Source organism: Carassius gibelio, chromosome B8 (genome assembly GCF_023724105.1).
Source record: "Carassius gibelio isolate Cgi1373 ecotype wild population from Czech Republic chromosome B8, carGib1.2-hapl.c, whole genome shotgun sequence".
Taxonomy (NCBI): Eukaryota; Metazoa; Chordata; class Actinopteri; order Cypriniformes; family Cyprinidae; genus Carassius; species Carassius gibelio.
In genome coordinates, this window is record NC_068403.1 from 14,334,207 (window position 1) to 14,341,308 (window position 7,102).

Sequence of the window (7,102 nt, forward strand, 5' to 3'; positions counted from 1 at the left end):
ACTTTTATATCGGTTAAAATACAAATAAATACTTGGATTTAATTCACACTGACAAGCTAAACCAACATATATGATTATTATCAGGTCAGGGCTTATTAATAATTGATGTGTGGTCAGTGATACGTGAGAAACACGAGAGATGAATCACCGCTCTGAGCACCAGCGTGTGGAATGATGAGCTCAGAAAAAAACGAGTTTATTCTTGTTTTATAGCTATTTAAAATAAAGTATTGCAGCGATATCACACAATTCACCAATTAGAGCACACCAAGAGCTAAATTAAAATGTTTTTGAACTGTTTGTGTGAAAATGAAATATTCACGGCTGCCATCTGAAATCACTGCCTCCGATCAGCGCGCACAGTGTCACAAGTTCAAAACTAACGAATTTATTCTTGTTTAAGAGCTTTACAAAATAAATTATTGCCATAAATGCACACAATACATCCATTATAACACAACACGAGCTAAATGCAGGTGTTTGTGACCAGTTTAAGTGTGCAAGACTATTTGAAAGCGAGACTAACATATATCTCTCGAGCTGCAGGATTCTGCCTTTCGTCGTAAGAACGAACACATCACGGACAAGATTATTTCAAAATACATAATAGCTTGGCGAATATAAACGAAAACAGCCACGTGAACATAAACTGTTGAGAAATAAATCTGAAGTGGATCTACTGGATTTTAATATTAAGTGACCGCATATACCAGCTGCTTCTGTCTTCACTTTTAATCTATATAAAAAATTAAACTCATTCATCTTGGCTGCTTTTTTAATGTGTGTACGTATTTATTTATTATTTTGCTCTAACAAGACTTAATCTATATTTAATTAAATCAATTACATTTGATTTTACATTTGATTTTTCCATTTCTGCATCTAAACGCCTAAAAACCTAAAACATGCTTTATTATACTATTGTTAGCAATTTCTTTATCGTCCAATTTATCTGGTGTACACGCTTTTATGTTCATAATAAACTTGTTTGTTAGATTATACACAGTTATAGTGGTCTATAATAAATATTGACAGGTTTTATTCAAGCTGTTTAGAATGATCGCCGTAGGCTAATTTTTTAAAATGTAAATCCAAAAAGAAAAAAAAAAGAAAAAATTAAATAAATAAAAAACATTGGAAAAGAATACCTTGTACTTTTTTATACATTTTGTATAGTTTCATAGTTTATGCATTATAGTTATAAAAACAAACAAATGTAGCCACTCACATAGAAATCTTAGGCCTTATCCTTTTCTGACAGTTTTAGGGATTTTTAAAAATCCTAAAAAAAAAACTTATTTGTGCTGCAAATAATAATTTCAAACTAATTTGATACTGACCTCTGACATCCTGTGACATGATATTTATTTGAATGTACATATTCTCATGGATGTAACAGTAAATCTGTTCAGTTCACAGATCAAGACTAAGCTGTAATGCAAGCAGAACTTTCACAAATGCTTGGTCAATAAAATCATTACAAAACACTTACAAATAATTTAAGGGATTTGATAACACTGTAAAATAATGTCTAATTTGTTAACATTAGTAAATGCATTGATAACACTTCATAATAACTGCACTCATTAGTAAATAGTCAGTAGACAGTCATGCTTCATAAAGCCTTGTCCCAATATTAATAGTCAGTAGTAAGCAGTTTATAAATACAGCTATAAATAGCTTGTTCTTGGTTTATAAGCACATTTATTAAAAAGGAGAGTTATCTTCCTATGAAAAAATAAAAATAAAAAAATAAACAAACAACAACACTGATTGATACAGAACTCAGAAATGTTATTGTGGATTTATGATAAACTCAGCCTGTAAATGAATTCATTCTGAAGATGTTAAATTTCGAATGGGTTTAGGATAGCTTAAATGGTATTGCCATAGAGATTCATTAAAGTAACATAAAAAAATACAATAGTTATTTTACTATATCTTTAAAAATTTTCATTCTAACTCTTCATAATTTTTTATATAAGTAGAAGTCCTCATTTGAAGGAAGCACAGTAAGTTTCATAGCTTTATCATTTTCAAGAGCCAGCATAAAATTAAAACTATCATAACTTATAAATCAAGCTTGCAATTCTTAGTACCAATAATGGCCACCAGAGGGAGCTATAGGATTACTTTTAAATAATTATTGTAGAAACGAGTATGATTTAAATCATTTATAGAAATCTTTCAAATAAAATAATATGTATTTTAGGAATTTTACTGATAAAATGACCCTCACTTAATTAGAATAACAAGCTGAAGTATTGTGAACTGTATATTAAGAATAATTCTTTATAGGCTTTATGGACAGATACGTTTTGAGTGACTCTTGAAGGTTCAGCCCCACATCCTCTTTTACCACTGTTTAAAGAATTAATCTTACAGAACAGGTGTGAATGAATTTTGGACAGCTTGAATGGTTTTGTCATGGTGATTTTTTGAAATAATAGTAAAAAAGGAACCAGTAAATGTCTTTTTATTTTTTTAAAGTGCAGCTTCTAAACACTTCAAAAAAAATGTACACATAGAAGACAAGTCATTCTGAGGCATATTTTCCTCAAAATGACTGGTCTCATGACAATAGTTTCATGACTATACAACACTATATGGATGATAGAAAATTAAAAAATTATCATACATCTGATGTCACTCAGTCCCACTGTCACTGTGGGTAATGTGTGTGTGTGTGTGTGTGTGTTAAGTGAATTAGGTGTGAAACAGGGAGCATTTAGTCTCCAGCGCCAACATTTTACAGAACTGCCACTTTCCTGGAGTCTCCAGAATTACTCGGTGTCAGGCTCTGAGAGACTTAAGATCCCAAAAAATGATTTAATTAGAATACCATGAAGTATTGTGAAATACTATATATTAAGGCTTTATATATAGGCTTAATAAACAGATTAGAGTGACTCGTGAAGGACCAGCACCACCTCCTCTTGTTCGATAGTTTGAGGAATATATCTTCCAGAATCCAGGATTAAGATTTAGGAGCTCATTTTTATTCCACCTCCTTTCCTGAAAGTCTGTCTTGCAGAATTGACTAAAAATTAATCTTCACATTAATTCCTAATTATTTTGCAATTCTTTTTGTCAGTTCTTCTTGACCTGTTTTTCTCTTCCAGCTTTCCTGGACTATTGTATAGCACTCATAAATGATTAAATAAAAAATAATGGTAGTTATTAAGATTGATATGGTTTGGAATTGGTAAAATGTGCTTGGAAAAAAATCACAATAAAACAATGTTTTAATGTTTAAGTTTGGAATATTAACTGACATGAATGAATGCTATATAAATATTGTTCATGTTAACATAATGTTTATAAATGGAATCTTATTGTAAAGTGTTACTAAAGTTATATATATATATATATATATATATATATATATATATATATATATATATTGTTCTGTGAATGTGATTTTAAAGTCTAGATGATTCGGATTAACCCTTTAACTGCCATATCTTTTAAAACCTCACTGCCAGAGGGATATTGTGAATGCATGTGCCCGCTGGGCACAGTTTACCTGATGCCACCGGGGTGGCGATGGCACTGGTGGCTTGAGCCCGCCATCGCTGCTTGCAGCTATATTTATTATTATTATTATTTTTTTTTTTTTTTTCCAACGTCTCGGGGGCTTTTGGGGCCCTTAACGTGCTTAAAAAGTCTTGAAAATTGGCACACAGATTGGAACCTGCGGCCATTAGGGCCGGGCAGAGACTGATACACGGGCGTGGCACAGGGGCTCTACAGCGCCCCCTGGAATATGGAGGGCCATATATCATACATTCTTGCTCGTAGACGTATGAAACTCGGTACACATATAAATCTCATCAATCCAAACAACTTTTGTATTGCATATCATAGGCTCCGCCCAACAGGAAGTTGGCTATTTAGGGTTTAGTATTCAAATTTTTCGTCAAAGTTGTGGGGGCTTTTGGGGTCCTTAACATACTCAAAAACTCTTGAAAATTTGCGCACACTTTGGAATCTGTGGCCTTTAGGAGCCTGCAGAGGCTGGGACCCGGGCGTGGCACAGGGGCTCTACGGCGCCCCCTGGAACACAGTCAGAAATGTTGATGTATAGCTCACACATACTTGCACATTTTCATATGAAACTCAGTACACATATAGATCTCATCGTGCCGAACAACTTTCGTATTGCATGTCATAGGCTCCGCCCATCAGGAAGTCAGCTATTTAGAGTTATGTAAAAAGCGCATGCTCTGGAATTTGAAATACTTGTCATAGGTTTTTTTCTCGATTGCCGCCAAACTTGGTCAACATGATCTCAAGACACTGGGGATGAAAAATTGCCAGGGGATTTTTGATATCTCGAACGGTTTGCTCGTGGCGAGGCGTGGAAATTATGGCGAGAAATGAGAAACAGGAAGTGTCTAATACCGTCCACATACATTTCCTGATTTTAATCAAACTTCATCAGATTATTCATTGTATGATGTCGATCGCATATATGTGACTATTAGGAGTCAAAGTTATAGCGCCACCAACTGGCAGAAGGAAGTGTGTCATTTTCAAAATGATTTGAATTCAGCATCTTATTATTACTCGATTTGCTTCAAACTTCATCAGAATAATGTTAAAACACAGCCGATATAAATCTGCAAGGGGGATATTGATATCTAAAAAATTGTTGCCGTGGCAACATGTCAAACTGGAATACTTCTCAGGTGATTTTGAGGCAAATAACATACTTAGAATTTCACAAAACTCTGAACACACATCAGTATTTCTGATAGGAACTTAAATTGTGAATGGATTTTGGATAGCTTGAATGGTTTTGCCGTGGTGATTTTTTTAAATGACCTTACAAAGGGAAACATTATTGTATTTTTAAATTGCAGCTTCCAAACACGTCAAAGAATTTTTTCATACAGATGAAAAAGTCATTTTGAGGAAATATGCATAGTTTCACGACTTTACAACACTGTATGGATAACAGAAAATTAAAAAAACTGTCAGACATCTCATCTCACTCTGTCCCTCTGTTTGAGTATATGTGCTTCAGACTTCCATTGTCTGAGAGAAATAGCGCCCCTACAGGTTCAATTCCCGGACTTTTACTTTCACTTTTAAATCGGTTAAAAATACAAACAAATACTTAGATTTAATTCACACTGACAAGCTAAACCAACATATCTGATTATTACCGGTTCAGGGCTCATGGATAAATTATTTCTGGCCAGAGATACGTGAGAAATAGGAGAGATGAATCACCGCTGTGATCACGAGCGTCTGGAGTAAAGAGCTCAGAGAAAACGAATTTATTCCTGTTTTAAAGCTTTTAAAAATAAATTATTACAGCGATATCACACAATCAACCAATTAGAACACACCAAGAGCTAAATTAAGATGTTTTTGAACTGTTTGTGTGAAAATGAAATATTTGAGGCTGCCTATATGAAATCACGCCTCCGATCAGCGCGTACAGTGTCCAGCACAAAACAAACGAATTTATTCTTGTTTAAGAGCTTTTTCAAATAAAACATTACCACAAATGCACACAATAAACCCATTGTAACACATCAAGAGGTAAATGCAGGTGTTTGTGACCCGTTTAAGTGCGCAAGACTATTTGAAAGCGAGACTGGCAGAATAACATATATCTCTCGAGCTGCAGGATTCTGGCTTTCGTCGTACGAACGAACACATCACGGACAAGATTATTTCAAAACACATAATAGCTTGGCGAATATAAACGAAAACAGCCACGTGAACATAAACTGTTGAGAAATATATCTGAACTGGATCTACTGGATTTTAATATTAAGTGACCGCATATACCAGCTGCTTCTGTCTTCAATTTTAATCTATATAAAAAATGAAATTCATTCATCTTGGCTGCTTTTTTAATGTGTGTACGTATTTATTTATTTATTTATTATTTTGCTCTAACAAGAATTAATCTATATTTAATTAAATCAATTACATTTGATTTTACATTTGATTTGTCCATATCTGCATCTAAACGCCTAAAAACCTAAAACATGCTCTATTATACTATTGTTAGCAATTTCTTTATCGTCCAATTTATCTGGTGTACACACTTTTATTTTCATAATAAACTTGTTTGTTAGATTATACACAGTTACAGTGGTCTATAATAAATATTAACAGGTTTTATTCAAGCTGTTTAGAATGATTGCAGTAGGCTAATTTTTTTTAATGTAAATCCAAAAAAAAAAAAAAAACATTGGAAAACAATGACTGTTGTACTTTTTTATACATTTTGTATAATTTCATAGTTTATGCATTATAGTTATAAAACAAATAAATGTAGCCACTCACATAGAAATCTTAGGCCTTATCCTTTTCTGACAGTTTTAGGGATTTTTAAAAATCCTAAAAAACCCTAATTTGTGCTGCAAATAATAATTTCAAACTCAAAAAGTAAATAGTCAGTTCATGCTTTATAAAGCCTTGTCCCAATATTAATAGTCAGTAGTAAGCAGTTTATAAATACAGCTATAAATAGCTTGTTTTTGGTTTATAAGCACATTTATTAAAAAGGAGAGTAAAGGATCAGTTATCTTCCTATGAAAACTAAAAGATAAAAATAAACAAACAACAACACAGATTGATACAGAACAGAAAAATAAATGTTATTGTGGATTTATGATAAAATCAGCCTGTAAATGAATTCATACTCCTCCTCATACTACTCCATACTCCTTTTTCAACATGATACTGAGATATACTGAGATGTTAAATTGTGAATGGGTTTAGGATAGCTTAGATGGTGTTGCCATAGAGATTTATTAATGTAACATAAAAAAAATACAATAGTTATTTTACTATATCTTTAACATTTTTCATTCTAACTCTTCATAATTTTTTATATAAGTAGAAGTCCTCATTTGAAGGAAGCACAGTAAGTTTCATAGCTTTTTCATTTTCAAGAGCCAGCATAAAATTAAAACTATCATAACTTATAAATCAAGCTTGCAATTCTTAGTACCAATAATGGTCACCAGAGGGAGCTATAGGATTACTTTTAAATAATTATTGTAGAAACGAGTATGATTTAAATAATTTATAGAAATCTTTCAAATAAAATAATATGTATTTTAGGAATTTTACT